Source organism: Diceros bicornis, chromosome 8 (assembly GCF_020826845.1).
Source record: "Diceros bicornis minor isolate mBicDic1 chromosome 8, mDicBic1.mat.cur, whole genome shotgun sequence".
Classification (NCBI taxonomy): domain Eukaryota; kingdom Metazoa; phylum Chordata; class Mammalia; order Perissodactyla; family Rhinocerotidae; genus Diceros; species Diceros bicornis.
The window spans coordinates 51237729-51254928 of record NC_080747.1 but is presented as its reverse complement, the minus strand read 5'-3'; the positions used below and the strand labels follow the sequence as shown (position 1 = coordinate 51254928).

General features: G+C 38.3%; 1 pseudogene; it reads left to right on the top strand.

The window, feature by feature from the left end:
* The first annotated feature begins 4908 nt into the window (after positions 1-4908).
* Positions 4909-8700, top strand: LOC131409235 (elongation factor-like GTPase 1; annotated as a pseudogene).
* The last annotated feature ends 8500 nt before the right edge of the window (positions 8701-17200 follow it).

Here is a 17200-nt window from a genome sequence, read left to right as displayed (position 1 = left end):
ATTTCCCACATAAGAGCCATGGGGCATCCTTTGTTATGACAAATACTTTAGTCCTACTGTTGGAAAGCCCCTAAAGGTGGAGGCTGGTTGCTAAGGAAAAAAATTGCACGATTTGGGGGTTGGAACTTTAAGCCCTATCCCCACCCCCCCCCAGGCTGGGGAGAGGAGCTGAAGATTAAGTTCAGTTACCAAAAGTCAATGATCTATTCAACTATGCCTGTGTAATGAAGTTCCCATTAAAGCCCAAAAGGATGAAGTTGGGAGGGCTTCTGGCTTGATGAACACATGGAAATTCGGGGAGAGTGGTACGCCTGGATAGGGTCTGGGAGCTCCACATCCCTTTTCTACATATTTTGCTCTATGTGTCAGTTCCATCTGGCTATTAAGTAAAATGTTTCTCTGAATTCTGTGAGCTGCTCTATCAAGTGAATCAAACCCAAGGAGGGGATTATGGAAACCTCTGGTCTGTTGCTGGTTGGTCGGAAGCACAGGTAACAATCTGGATTTGCAATTGGCATTTAAAATGGGAGGCAAAGGGTAATCCTGTGGGACTGAATCCTTACTCTGTGGGATCTGATGCTGTCTCCAGGTAGACAGGGTCAGAATTGAGTTATATATGTTAAACTTCTTAGCCAATGAGGGATACAAAGGAAAAGCACGAATATCTAAAAAGAGACTGTAAAGTATTTGGGGTTCATGTAAGACAGGGAATAACTATAGGAGTGCTAACCCAAATGTTGGGACCCCTAAACAGAGTGGTAGCCCATTTCTCAAAGCAACTAGACACCGTGGTGAAAGGATGGCCCCATGCTTGATAGCTGTAGCTGCCACCTGCCTCTTAAGAAAGCAAAAAACTGATGATGGGCCAACCTATGACTGTGTGGACCCTCCATCAAGTCTCTAGCCAGCTAGACTAAAGGACATCTATGGCTATCCCAGAATAGAATCAGATTTCCTTAAAGCCCTGTCATACCTTAAACCCAGCTACCCCACTCCCTGATTCCAATGGACCTATTACACATGCTTGCCCAGAGGTGACTGATGAGGTTTACTGTAGCCACAGAGATCTCCGGTGTGAACCATTGTCTAACGCAAAGGAAGTGTAGCTTGTAGATGGGGGCAATTTCATGAATAATGGACAAAGAGGAGCAGGTTATGCAGTAGCATCTCTGCACGCAACCATAGAGGCCAAGGAGCTGACACTAGATACCTCGGCCCAAAAGACAGCAATAACTGCTTGGAATTGGAAAAAGAAAAAATAATAACAATATACATGGACTCTAAATATACTTTAATTCATGCTCATGGAGCCATTTGAAAAGAAAGAGGACTCCTTAATAGCAGCAGTAAAAAAATTAAACATGGGTCAGAGATCCTTAAACTGCTGGAAGCAGCACAGGGCCCCAAGGAAGTAGCTGTGGTGCACTGTAAAGGCCATCAAAGTAGGGAATCCGAGGCCATAAAAGGAAATAACTTGACAGATGCAGCTGCTAAAAGCTGCTGTTGATTCCCACTCTACACCCCTATGAGTCTATACCAGTGTATTCCGCTGATGAAGTAAGGGAAGCCAAAACACAGGGTTCTCAGTGGTCCCCAGTAGTTAAGGGCTGGATGATAAACCCACAAGGGAAGATTTGGGTCCCCAAACAAACAGCTTGCAGGCTCCTTAAGAGTGCTTATAATTCTACCCATTATGGAGAAGAAACCTTATACCTATGGCTGACGAAGGTCATAAGCACCCCAGGTATAAAAAATTTATTGAAAAAAAAATAACTGGACAATGCATCTATTGCCAGAAGAATAATGTACAAACAAGACCTCCTGTACCTCCCCTGGCCAAAGCAACTCAAATTCTGGGACTTGACTGGCAGAAGACTGGCAAGTTGATTTTACTGTTATGCCCATGGCCCCTGAAGTGTATGAATACCTCTTGGTATTTGTGGATACGTTTATGGGAGGATTGAAGGTTTTCCTTGTAGGTCAAAACGGGTGAATAAAGTAACAAAAGTGTTGTTACTCTGTTTTGGGTTGCCTAGATCAATTCAGAGTGACAATGAGCCAGCTTTTATAACAATAATAACCTCTGAAGTCCATAAAATTCATGCTGGAGAGAAACTCTTTCATTGTAATGAGTGTGGAACAATGTTCAGTTACCACTCAGCTCTTATTATACATCAGAGAAATCACACTGGTGAGAACCTTATGCATGCAAAGAATGTGGGTTAAGCTTAACAATTTAGACCTCATCAAACATCCAAGAGCTCATGATACAAAGATAACCATAGGAATATTATAAATGCTTCCATAAAATGTTTTTTCATGTGTTCTTAAGTTATTACTGACTATAAAATAGAAATTTATTTTTTTGAAACTACATTGAAGTGTTATGCAAGCCAGTTGTACTAAGAAAAATATTTTGAAGAAGAAATGTAAGCAGGTGACCTGTAGCTATCTCACTGTCACTAAAATTTGTTTTTGTAATAGTTTAAATGCAAATTGTATACTTGGTGGTTGTTAAAACTTTTGGGTTGTTTCTCCTATGCTTTCTATGCCATTCACTTGAAAAGAAAATCATTCTATAAACTGTGCACGTATTAAGTCCTGTGAGTTTTCTCCCTGACTACTTGTTCAGATAAGTAATGACTGGCTATCCACCCCAGGCTGTGCCCTGGACCCTAACCAACCCCATACCATTTAGGCACAGTATGCTTCCAAGGAGGTTGCATGTTCCTGGGCAGCAGGACTAGGTCCATCAGAGAAAGGGGCAACCCAGTATCTAGACTATAAAGAGCTGATGGAATCTAGAGGGGGAAGGGCAAGTATGCCCAGATCCTAAACACATTGAGGCTATAAAATTACAGATGGTTGTTACGAACAGCTTGGGGCTATGCTTCTGGTGACCCACAAACCTATTTGAGATTAGCTGGGAATTCTGCTCCTCTACTGGTCCCTATGGCAATGCTCATGCTCAGCAAGAAGCAGTTACAAAAGACAGACCTTTGACCTGTGTCCCTCAAGAATGAGGAGCAGAATAAAACTAGAGGGGAGATTTGTTACGGACTAGGGGCCTCCAGAAACTCAAAGGTGGGTTTGGAAGAAATTAACTGTTTTTCCAAGTTGTTTCTTTTTCTTTTGTATGTTAAGGAGATGTAACCACCAGCCATCCTGAAACTGACCAAGCCTCACTACAAGAGCTATGCCCGTTACCTTTGCCTTATTTAATGCAAAGATCTCTCCAGGAGGAGCTTAGGTCTCATTATGTGGAAACATGTTCTCCAACTGAGCCTGTGCAAGCGAATACCCGCCTCTCCCTTTTGAATATTCATTCCCCGACCAAATAAAATTTCCTGCTTTCCTTTGTTTGGGGACGCCATGACTTTGGAAATGATTCCTCATGGCCTCCTATTTGCTGCAAATACACTTTACTTTATGAGACAACTTCCACTGGTGTAGAGTCTTATTTAACTCACCAGGAGGCGAGCCTACTTGGTTTGGTATCATTTCTACCTTCTGAGGCTGTAAGCCAAGTTTCTCTTTGCTCTGGAAAAAGATACTACCTTATCTTCTAAGACTGTTTGCTTTACAAACACCCTTGAAAAGTTAAACCAGAACAATTGTAATCAGTTATGCTTGCAAAACATGCAGAAATCTGAAAGACAACTGGAGAATTGCCTTCCAACAATATCAAGAGTTATGATAAAGCAATAGTGAATAAAATAGTCTGATAGTGGCAGAAGAATAGTCAAAAAAAAAAAAAAAACAAGGAAGAGAGTCAAGCAACAAACCTACATATATAGTTACTTTACAAATGTGCCACTACAGTGGCAGTGGACTCAGGAAAGATAGCCTTTGCAACAAATTGTTCTGTGTTAATTAGATTTCCATAAGGGAAAATATATTTACACACTCATATATACACACACATCGACTTCTACTTTATATTGTACACACAAAAGCAGTTCAAGATGGATTGCAGGTTTAAATATCAGAGGTGTAAAAAAACAAAGCACATCTAGGAGATAATAAAGAAGAATACTTTCATGACTAGATTTTTACATTACACTGAAGACAGATCTGGAAGGTGATGGTAGCTTATTTCTTTTCCCTTTTGGTATCTTGCCAGATACCTGGCTCAGCAGATCTGGGTTTCAGAATATTGCCCCTTCTAACACAGTCAATTCCCAAGCCAAGAAGGTTTCATTCTTACATAGCCCCATATATTTTCCCTGCTCCCCTGTCCCTATAACCAAGTAGAGCATTACTGGGGCAGTCTTACTCCCTCCTCAAATGGTAGCCAGTGTGCATGCCATCTGTTTATGCTCAGTGGAGGCTGTGGGATAGAATAACAAGAGATTCTGGGCACGCGATTCCGTCTCTACTTCTAAAAGTTTCCCACTACACCCCAACTTATATCTGTACTTCTGTGGTACTATGATTTTCTGTCTACAACTCCTTTTTTAAGACAGTTGTTAACCATGAAAGGATATACTCCACTCTTCCAGATGCTACAGATTTTTGGAAAAGAGTTTAATTGCTCCATTCACAAGTGGGCACTATTTCCTCCTAGTGCAGAGTGCAGAGGTCACCCTCTGCTAGTCTTGAGTGAGTGGGCTGGCTACGGAGTTAGCTAGCTTCCCTCCTCTAAAGAGACGGCTGAGATATCTGTTCAAAGCCCAAAAGAAGTCATTTTGCCAAGCAAAGTGTCAGGTAGCCACCGAGTCTGTTAGCCCACTACCAAGCAAGGCCTCAGAGATGTTTGATTCATTTCTTGAGACCTTTAAAAGGAGCAGATTGGCACCAGAAGGGTCTGTCAACCACAAAGTCTCCCAACAAGTATTTTATTTAAAAGAGAGGTGAATTTGTTACCAGAGAAAAAAAATCCTGGAGCTTTCTGTGCCTCGTTTAAACATGGTGTGCTGGGTGCCAGAGGCTGGAGCTGAGCTGGGGGCCAAAGCTGTCACAAGAAATAAAGTGGTCACGGAGTTCAACAGTTTGGATAAGATGATTCAACTCTGGAGAAACACTGCCAACATCAGCAAAATCTGTGTTTTGGCTCTTAGCCTGGCTGTCTTATATCTAGCAATGGCAGGTGCCTGGCAAGCAAGAACTTGACACGCTAATTCTAAAATTCGTATAGGAGAACAAAGTGCCAATAATAGCCAAGACATGTCTGAGGAAGAGTAAGTTAAGGTATATGGACTGCAGAGAAAATGAGCAGAAGTAAGGGATCACTGTGAAATCCACTACCATTTCACTACATGATGCAAAAGAGTCAGGCTTTCCAGGATTAAATGTAGGTGGAGATCTCTGACTGGCTTGAGGGCAGAAAGACTGGCAGTCCACATGTGCCCTTCATCTACCCAGGTAATGAGGAGCATCTGATTAATCTAATAGACTCTCCAGGACATGTGGATTTCACCTCTGAAGTATATGTTGCTGGTTGCATTTGTGATGGGCACATCATTGTGGTAGATGTGATGGAAAGGGTCTGCAGATACTGGCAGTTCTGTGACAAGTCTGGATAGAAAACATCTGTCTAGTTTTAGTAATTAGTAAGAAAGATGGCTTGATAGTGGAACAGAAATATACTCCACAAAAGACCTGTTCTCACCTCAAGCATATTTCAGAAGAGATTAATGCAATCACAGAGACTTTTTCACTTCTAAATTCCTAGAAGAAAGGGCAAAAAGAGAGATTAAATTTCAAGTGAATCCAAATTCTGAACAAGGAGGGCCAGTACCTGACTGCAGCACTGGCTTGGAGGATATAGATGATTCTCACTTTTAGTTTTCTCCAGATCCAAAAATGTGGTGTTTACCAGTGCAATGGATCAGTAGGACTTTGAAATTGAACTCTTTGACAAAATCCAGTCAGAAAGATGGGCATCAAAAAGAAATTTCTTTTGAAAACCTGTGAGGAGATTATTATATGAATATAAAAGCTAAGAAAATTAGGAGGATTGATCAGGCGAAAGGAAAGAAACTTTCATTTGTAAAGTGGATCCTGGAAAGTATTTGGAGTTTATATGATGCTGTCTTGAAAAAGAGCAAAGGAAAAATTGCCAAAATAGTGAGTTCTACAATAAAATAGTGGATCCCAAGAGGCACATTATTTAGATACTAAAGTTCAGATCAATGCCATTTGCTGTCAGTGGCCAGTATATCCCAAGCTGTTCCTGCTATAGTGTGTCAGAAACTTCGTGGCTTCCTTGATATTATAGCTGAGAGAGTAGAGAAACTAATGTGCACATGAGGACAAATGACTGATTCTCTTCCACAAGAAATCCAGGCACTGAAAGCAGCTTTTATGAAATGTGGAAGTGAAGACACTCCTCCAGTTATAATCTTTGTTTCTAAAATAGTTGCAGTTGATGCTAAGGCTTTGCCTCGGAATAAGCCATGATCTCTCACTTCTGAAGAAATTTCTCAGAGACATGAAGATGTGAGACAAAGGCACTTGGGGAAGCTGGCAGCAGCTCAGGGGCAGGTGCCTTTGGAGCTCACCCAAAATGGGAATGCCCTTGAAACAAATCCGAAGAGAAAAGAGTCAAGAGGTGATGAGCAGCAGATGGAGATTGTGACCCCTAAACCTGTGTCTTAGGAAGGAAACAATCAAGTATGTTTCATTGCAAAAGGCTTGAAGAGGAAAGAAAAGGAGGAGGGCCCAACTACAGTCCTGTTGAGTTTTTGCAACAGGTACCATTAGGTGTCTCATCTCCATCAGATGTCCTTTCCCAAGTCCCCATGTGCATTCTGTCCTCTGAAAAACATAGATCTTCTCATTAGAATGGAACTGGGGACTGGAAAATCTAGAGGAGCTGTCTCCAGGAAATGTGCTAGGAACAGGAGGCCTGCAAGACTTGGTGGTGATATCTGCAATACTCTGTAGCTTGCCATCCTGCCTACCATTTATACCACTCCTATTTAAGCGATCCCTATTGTCGCTGTTGCTGTTGAACCAAAACACCCAAGTGAAATGCCTTACCTCATCAAACAAATGAAGCTGTTAAACCAAGCTGATTCCTTGGAATTTAATCCAGGAAATTTGGATGGAGGGCATATTTTAGTCATAGCCAGGGTAATCTACTTTCAGCAATCTGATTCCTTGGAATTTAATCCAGGAAATTTGGATGGAGGGCATATTTTAGTCATGGCCAGGGTAATCTACTTTCGGCAATGCCTTATGACTTAAAAGAAAAGTTTGCATGGATCCCAGGTGTGGACCTACACCACTCATCAGCCATGCTGTGGTGGTGACCCACATACAAAATGGAGGAAGATTGGCACAGATGTTAGCTCAGGGTTAATCTTCCTCAAGCAAAAAAAGAGGAGGATTGGTAACAGATGTTAGCTCAGGGTGAATCTTCCTCAGGAAAAAATATTGTATAAAAAAAATACATATATGTAAAAAGAAAAGTTTGTAAAGATTCAAATTGATGTATCTGAACCCATTATTCCATTCATAGAAACAATCACAAAACTCTCAAAAGTTGAGAGGGTAAATGAATAAATCGTCAAACAAAAAAAAAATTAGAGTCCTATACCAAACAAAAGAAAGCAAAATCCATGAAGGAATCCAAGTTGACTCTTACTTGCTAATCACCAAAACAACTCCCAATAAACTTGTCATGCTCAGCATGAAGATGTCAGTCCACTTCTAGAAGAAAATAGTGATCTGGTTTGTGTTATGGAGTAACTGACACCTCTGTGAATTAGGACAGAAATACACGTGATCCACCAGAAGATCTAAGAGAGAATTTGGAATTAAAAGAAAAACTATAGCAACATCAAACAGGGAGAAAATGGAGGAACACTGTTAGCCAAATCTGGTCATTTGGCCCAAGAAAATTTGGTCCTATCTTAACTAGCCCATAATAGTGAAGCTTTTTAGAACTTAGTATGGCCAGGTCCATCTGGTCAAGCTTCCAAAGAAGCTAGTAAATACTGAGATTTGGGCAATAGCATTGTGAGTGCCTTCCACTAGCGGTCCTCTCTTGGCCCATATGTGGAGAGTAGGTGTCTGTTTTATCTTGAAATATGGAACCTGAGTAAATTTGAGTAACAAGGAGCAAGTGATAAGTAGAATCAAGAGCAAAGTGGTCTATTAAAAGAGGAACTGGGGAAGATGAATCATATTCCGATCAAGATGAAAACCAAGATGGCTGCTCTGCCTTTGAGAAGAAGACTGCTCAGAAAGGAAAAGCGTCACTGCCTGATTGCTGTGGCCCCTTTCCAAGACAGCTAATTGCCACCATGAAAGTAGTGTGCTGCTATGCGCTTCAAGTGAAACCTCAGCGCCTGATGGCAGTTTTGTACATATGTGGCAAACAGCCACAGCTGATGTTCTTGGTTAGGTCTACCCTGTCTCGCCAAAGAGAGAGGGTTGAGTGCTTCAAGAAAAAAATGAAAGAAGAGAAAGACGTGCTCATCATCAAGGCTCTGCTACCTATTGCCGAAAGGCTTTCTTCACTAATGAAATCAGGAAGAAGCCAGCTCACAATTGCCATTGAGCCCTGGGAGATCATTCTCAGTGTTCTGGGTGCAAACCACTGGGGAGAAGTACTTGCTTTTTGGGGAAAAGGCTGATTCAGAGAACCAGTCCTGGAAGTACATGAACACAATGATAAAGTAGAAAGGTCTTTATCTGTGAAAGATTGTGGAGCACACGGAAAAGCAGAGAATACTCAACCCAAATAAATAACTGATATCTGTAGTACAGACTTATGGGCCAAACCTCGTCTACTACTGGTAGATTCTCTACTTGGAGCCTAACTGTGGACCATCAGGGTTTAAACCAAAAGAGGCTACAGTTGTTCCCACAGTGCCTGACATCATAACAGTGACTGAGAAGATTACTTCTACTTCTGACATTTGGTACACACACCACCTTGGACATAGATTTCTTGGACATGGCTGCACTCCAGGAAGAGAAAAAAATCTGCTTGCCTTTACTTGAAGACTAAGAATACCATTTCAGATGAGAAATTCGTTTATAACAACAATGGGGTAACACTGTGAGTTCAAAAGAAAGGATGAAATTCAAAAAGAATCAAAATACCATTTATTGACCAGGATATTATATGACTAGAATTCTGAAATACAGCTGGTAGCAGTGAAAGTTGGTGCAAACTCTCAGGAAAACTGACACTATCTACTAAAATTGAACACGTGTAGATCCTATGTTCTAGCAATTTTAACTGCTAATCATACTCCCAACAAAAATGAGTACAAATGTACATCAAAAGACATGTGCAAGAATGTTCATATTATCCATAGCCAAAGACTGGAAAGAAGCCCAAACCCATCAATAGTATAATTGGTAACCAAGTTATAGTATTTGCATACAATGAATACTATACAGCAATAAAAAGACTGTACTACTGCCACATGCATTTTCCAAACTTAACATTGGGCAAAAGAAGAGACACAAGAATAAATGCTGATTTGGTTTACGTAAGTTTAAAATCAGGCAAAATTAATCTTAATTTTGGAAGTGAGGATAGTTACTATCCTGGTGAAGGAAGTACTGACAAGCAGGGAACACAAGTGGGGCTTGTTTCTTTATCTGGATGATGGGCATAAAGTGTGCTATTGTGAAAATTGATTGATCTGTACATCTATGATGTACATACTTTTCTGTGTTTGTAAGTTTACACAGCAGGTTTGTAATTTCAAAAATAAATAAAAACATCAGACGATTAGCAATTGAACATATGGATGTAAATCTCAGAGAAAAGACGTGAAGTCTAACAAGAATCTTTATTCCAATTAGGGTTGTCTCTGGCTTAAACATGCCTTAAACGTTCTGGGAGGATGCACCTCCCAGAAAAGCCCCTTTCATGCCTGCTAATGTAAATTTCTACTGCCTTCAAGATCCCCAATTTCTCCATGAAGCCTCCCTTTACAAAACTATGTCATACTGCCTCTGCCATCTCTGACCTCCTGTAGCACCTGTGCCATACAATGCAGCCATTGATTACATCTGTTATATATGTTCTCAATTTGGTTCATGCACCTATTACTTAGTCCTCCCCCATTGCCGGCTTGATTGGTTGAGAGTTGGAATTCCCTACAGTGCCAATAATCTTGACCTTCTGAGTAAACAGTATACATAGTAAGCTAAGGAAGCAATTCAAAGAGCTGCTAATCAGGATAGATAGATATAGATAGATGTAGATATGGATATAGATCAGGTTTTTCTTGCATAATGACTTTCAACTAGTTATTGCTCTACCAATATTGGTTAGCTTTTGTTCTTTTATCTTTGCTCTGATTATCTACTCTGTATTTCTTAGAATAAGTAATTTTGTAACAATAAACATATTATTTTCTGTCAATTCAGGAAATGTGATAAATTGGAATACCAGTCTCTGAATGTGGGTTGACTGTATTTGAAACACATATAATATGAAATTTGCATATACTAAATGCTTATTGTGTGCTAGATATTGATGGAGGCTTATACAGTCTGATGGAATAGTTATGTTGAAATAACAAAGAATTCCCCAAATCTCAATGGCTTAATGCAATAACAGTTTCTTAGTCACATTTCCTGTCTCTCTTGGGTGAGCAGGGCATCTGTACATCATGGTCCTTTAGGGATATAGGCTGACACGTGCTTCATCACCACCATGCTTTTATCGACTATTAAAGCTTCTCTATGCATATGATGCATATCACTTCTACTCCCATTTCATTGGCCAAAGAAAATAAAATAGTTGCACCTAACTTCAAAGAGGCAGAAAGGTACAGTCTTCCCAGATGTACAGAAAGGATAGAACCAAAATATCCAATTGTAGACACATAACTGTGGTAGGCAGAATTCTAAGAAAGCTCTATGATTCCCATCCCCTGGTGTATATATACCCTCTGTATAACCGCCTTGCTCTGAATAAGAGCAGGACCTGTGAATATGACCCACACCTGTGATTAAGTTATGTTCTAAAGTAAGATTTTGCAGATGGAATTAAGGTGCCAAATCAGTGGAGTTTGAAGTGATCAAAAGGGAGATTCACCTGGGTGGGCCTGACTTAATTAGTGAAAACATGTGAAAGAGAAACTAGGTCTTTCTTGAAGAGAGTCTCCTGTTGGCTTTGAAGAAACAAGCTTCTCTGTGTTCCACAGCTGCAAGGAAACGAGTTCTGCCAATAACCACATGAGCCTGGAAGAGACCCCCCAAGCCTCAGATGAGAACCCGTCTCCAGCCAACACCTTGACTGCAACCTTGTGAGACTCTGGGTAGTGGACCCGGATGAGCCATTCCCAGACGCCTGGCCTGCCGAGACTGTGAAATAACATAAGTGTATTGTTTTAAGAAGCTAAATTTGTAATTTGTTACGCAGCACAGAAATCTGGTACAGCAACTAAAGGTTGGTATACTCACAACAATGTCACAATCACTCTACAATTTGATATTATTTCCATTTTATAAACAAAGAAACTGAGCCATAAAGAGGTCAGGTCTTAACGCTCGTATGCGGTGGAGCTGACATTGTCGCGCTGTTATATTGCTACTCTTTTACCATGCAATAGTTTCTTCTCATTCTAGATAATTAAAATTTGTTATTTGAAGCTATTAGGAAGGAAGAAGAGAAACATTATTTTATTTCCTGTTCTGAGAAATAGAAAATCTCGAATTAAAATCAAATAATGTGCAACACCATTAGAATAGAGAAATCTACCAGAATGAGACAGGACAATTTTCATCTATTCTCCTGCTCTTTCTCAACCCCCTTCTCTAAAAAATAGTGAAACAATTCATTACTATTACTGGCATAGACCGCATCTGCATTTCCACACATCTGCAATTCTTTTTCCAATATAAATTGTTGGAAACTTGTGAAAGCGAGGTCCTGAAAGAATAGTTTACCAAGCTAAAGAGTAAAGTTTGGTAAATATCAATAAACAAGGAACAATATGATCACATTCATCAATAATGCTGTAATTAATAACGTGTGTAATTCTGTAATTAAGTACCTATTATATTACACATTATACTATATATTATATATTATTGCATATTAATATTATATTATTACATATTTATTTTTATAAAAGCTAACAATTAGACGTTTATCATCTTTGTAAGAATGATGTTTTGTGAAAATATTGAGCTTGTCTACCCATACATGATCAAACACAGTGTCATTTATTGATAAGAGATAATGACTTTATTAAACTGTATTTGTTTCATTGAAACAAAGTGAGCTCAGAAGAATCAATTTGTAAACATTATCCAGCTTAAAGAGTTTTACATGCACTTGCACCACATGCATAGCTCGGAAAATAAATCCATTTTCAAAACAATTTATTACAGATATACCCTGTTCATTGGAGACAATCAAGAATGAGAAAATCAAAACCTAAAAAGAGAGATTTCCTCAAAAAAAAGCTAGAAATTGATTATTTTATTAATAGAGCTTTACGTCCAAATTGTTTCCAATTGCAAGATTTCTGATTATATGAAAAATTCCATGGGTTGGGAATACCTTGGGAAAGTTAAATGTAAAAAATTCATTGTGATGTATTCTCAAGGCTAATGGTAGTCAATACAGTTAAATTTGGTCACACAGATTGGGAGTCAAAATAACCCCGATTATTCTGCCAGGCCAAATAAGTATAAAATGTTCTCCAAATGCAAAAAAACCTTTGCAAATGCCATGAGCTTGACAGTTATAATCTGAAACATTCACACTGCTTTTTGCAGGAATATCTGGATCAAATAGATATTTTAAAGATAGAAGAAGAAGACAATATTGTGAAGGGTGTTTTAGTTTTCACAAGCAATATCTACAGGAAAATTGGATGATATTCAAAGAATGGACCAATTGAATATTATTTATTGTTCCCCTGAAAATTTGTGGTACATTCAAATATTTTTTAAATACTGAAGGAAGATTTTTTGAGTTATCTAACCAATTCCAAATAAGTCCTTCTCCTTATTTTAGGCTTTATTCTAGCATTAATTCCAGCCTACTGCACTTTCCATGTTAAGAGATGATATCTTTGAAATCAAATCAACAATCAAAGGTTGAAAATTTATTTACTAATCTTAAACTGGTCTACACACATTTGTCTTTTTTTTTCTTTTTTAAGAGACAGATCCTTTTATTTATTTATTTATTTATTTGTGAGGAAGATCAGCCCTGAGCTAACATCCATGCTAATCCTCCTCTTTTTTTGCTAAGGAAGACCAGCTCTGAGCTAACCTCTATTGCCAATCCTCCTCCTTTTTTTTCCCCAAAGCCCCAGTAGATAGTTCTGCGTCATAGTTGCACATCCTGCTAGTTGCTGTATGTGGGATGCGGCCTCAATATGGCCGGAGAAGTGGTGTGTCAGTGCGCGCCCAGGATCTGAACCCCGGGCCGCCAGTAGCAGAGTGCGCGCACTTAACCGCTAAGCCACTGGGCCGGCCCCCCGCGACATTTGTCTTTTTTAGTTGTTTTTTACATTCAATTGAGAAGCCTGAGGTTTTCTTTGTTTATTAAAGATATATAAATCACAGTCTACCTGCTATCTGAACAGAGATGTTCTTTCCCTATCCCTCACCACAGCTAACCAACTTTGAATTCCAGTCTCTGCATATAATTTCAACTCCTGAGGTCTTGAAGAATAATGTAGATTTTATTACCATAGTTCCTCTCTGAGAGTAACCTAGAGTATTCACATTCTGCATCACCCAGAGACTTCTGAAATATTATCTTTAAGCCCATTTCCCTCTCAATGCTTTTCCATCCTGGCATACACTGTACCCTCAATCTCTTCTTCTATCATTGATATGTGTTTTTATATACACTGAAACTCCGTGTCTATAGTCCAATCCCATTTTCACCCCACTCCTAATCCCCTTGTAATTCTAGCAAAAATATTTGTACTTGAAGGTACTTGTTACTTGTAGGTTAATGAATAACCTACATGTAGTCAGATACTGGAATCAATTATAACAAAATATTTGTTTTACCATAAAAGGGATTTTAAATAGTTGAATATAACCCAAATTTTTATTTGAATAGATCAAACAGGTAAAACTTTTGTGATGTTATTCTATTGGGTCTTTCACATGAAATTGTCGACGGTCTTTTACATCAAATAGACAATGGTCTGTTACACTCCAAACGCTCAGCTTTCTAGGAGTGTGGTATTAGTTTTCTCTTTTATCTATTTAATCCTATTTCTCAATGTTACCCATTGGAATCCTTTGTCCCTTTTTGGAATTTCCTTTTGCTACATTCAACATGGATGATAGCCTCTGGGCTTTGTCGCACTTGGCCCCAAGTTTGGAAGGAGTTCCTTTTATTCTTTTAATTATACAAATTCTACCCATTATGCTAAGTTCAGCTCGGCTTTTATATCGCCTACAAATTCAAAATGTATTATTCCCTTTCATATTAATCTTCGATTTTTTTAAAGTTTTTTTTAGTGAGGAAGATTCGCCTTGAGCTAGAATCTTTTGCCAACCTTCCGTTTTTTTTTTCCTTTTGCTTGAGGAAGATTAACCCTGAGCTAACATCTGTGCCAATCTTCCTCTTTTTTGCATGTGGGATTCTTCCACAGCATGGCTGATGAGTGGAACAAGTCCACGCCTGGGATCCTAACCTGTATACCGGGGCAGCCGAAGCGGAGCACAGGGAACGTTAACCACTCCGTCATGGTGCCAGCCCCCAATCTTCAAATATTTTGAGCTAGTACGTATTGCTGCACAACTAAAGCAACATTTTGGCATCATTAGTTTTATATCTCTTAACAAAAATATAGACCTTCTAAGTTCTAGAAATATACTTTATGCTTCTTTTTTTCTTTCTCAATAACAGTAATGTGTAACTCACAGTAAAATGGGCACAATAATAATCCTTTTGGGTAACATATTAACATAAAATACTAAGCAAAATTCCTAGCATATAAGTGTTCACTAAATATTAATTAACAATAGTTAATTAATTCATGTTCTTGGTTTGATATTGCTAGAACTACTCAGAGAGTTGCTCATAATTTGATCACTTTAAAGGTTTAATTTCACATATATATATGAACTAATCAGGAGTAGATTTTTAAAAGTATGAATATAAAATATCCTTGCTATGTAGACAAAGTAATTTTGACTGAGTTAAAGTGACACAATGCAAAGGGTAAAAAAAGACTTCATTAACAACTGTGCATTTATTTCCGTAACAGTGCTTAGGTCACATAATCCTTCAGGGCTTACAATTATATCATTTTAACTGGGAATATGTAACATATATGTTCACAATGGTTTAAGATCAGATATAGAAAAGCATTAGAAATACTAAACATGGCCCTTAAAAATGCTAACCAAATTGTCTCCCTTATGATTATATAGTTATTCTATTTTTAACTCTGAAGAATCCAACATGACTTTTAAGCCACGGTGATGGTGATGGTGATGGTGGTGGTGGTGGTGGTAGGTGTCTGGATGTGTTGTATACGATGAATCTGTCTCTCCTTCCTTGTCTGACATGAGTAAAAGCAAACAACCCCATATTGACGGATAGCCTCCCACACTGGTTGTTGCTAGTTGAACCTCTATATTATGGGTCACAGTATCTGGCTAAAGAGTTACAAGCTCATGAATTTCATCAAGAAAAAAATTCTATACTTCTCTAAAGGTAAAGTGTCTTACCTTTCTTAAGCCACCAATACCAATTTATCCATCTATAATGAATCATACTCTCAAGTCTGACAAGATGAAGAGAATCTTGTTACTTCTAGGTAGCCCTGGTCTGTTTCCTTGATTTGGATCTGATTTGAATATTTAACTTCCTTTTGGAAAAATCATTACTAAATTACCAGAGGCCTTTTTAATTGTGCTAAGGCTAACAAAATAATGATATTTATTCAGGGAAAGAACTGGATGGGTGAATGTGATATAAATAATCTGGTCAAAACAACATTGTGGCCCAGTACCAGTATCTTGAATGCGTCTGGCACCATTTGATGTGTAAGAAACAGTTCTCCAGATGAGCTGGGTCTGCTTTATTGATGAGATTGTTATGTTCTTATGGAACCCTTTTTATGGAAAATAGCATCATTGATTTAATAATAAGGACACTGTTGGAGAAGATGTAACAATATGCTATTTCCTCTCTAACAAAACAACAAACATTAGGATTTCCAAGGCAAAATTACTAGAGTCGATGCTTTCCATCTGGTGGAAGGTCAAGGAAAACGGCAACAACATAATGGTACCAAACAGCTAAATTTTCTGAGATGCATTCAGCTTTAGGTGAGATAAGTTTTCTTTAAATATCTTGTGACAGGAAGTGGGGAAAGGACTACATTTTGCAGTTATTTCAAACCTCCCCTTAAAATCTTTTCAAGGAAATACTAAGGAACATTTAGAGCAAGATTCTTTTTATCACCAAAATTAAAAAAAAAGCCAAATGAGATTTTTCTTATTATATTATATGGGGCCATATTTGTGGTCCTCATTTTTTTCTTCATTATTTGTGGAGATAATCAAAAGCATTATCCTTTAAATTTATTGTACCTGTTTCTTCCTTTATAATTTGGCAAGTGCAACTTTTAATTATTCCATTAAATCAGGAAAGACTAATTTAAAAATAAAGATTCTATAACCACAGTGACTGAGGTCAAATCCTGGCTGAGGTACTTACTTGCTGTGTGACCTTGGAGTAGTGACTCAGTATTTCTGTGCTTCAGTTTCCCCATCCAATCACAGAGCATGGCTGTGATGATACATTAATTAGTCCATGTATAGAACTTAGCCCAGTGACTAATATATACTTGAAAGTTAAAAGTCTAGCTACTTTTGATATTATTATTAAAATTATTTGATCACACTGCCAATTGATGGGGTAAATAATTTTGTTGTTTATTTTCTGGAGATATAACTCTTTCCTTCCTATGAATAAGAAATAGACCAGATAGAGGCTAAAGTTCTTTTGTATCTTAAAATCTTTCTTCTCCATTATTTATTTTAAAGATTTGAAGCCACAATCCTTTAATTTACAAAATGTGGACTCTAATAAGACAGAATTCAAGATCTTCTGATCCCAGAACTTCATGTAATAATGTGAATTAATATCTATTATTTTCATCTCAGGTTCTTAGATACACACATCATTCTAATGTTACAAATATGCTTTAAGCAAATTGTGAGAGACTGAATGTGATTTTTTAAAATAAAGTATACTAAACCAAATGTACCTTCCAGCATTCACCTT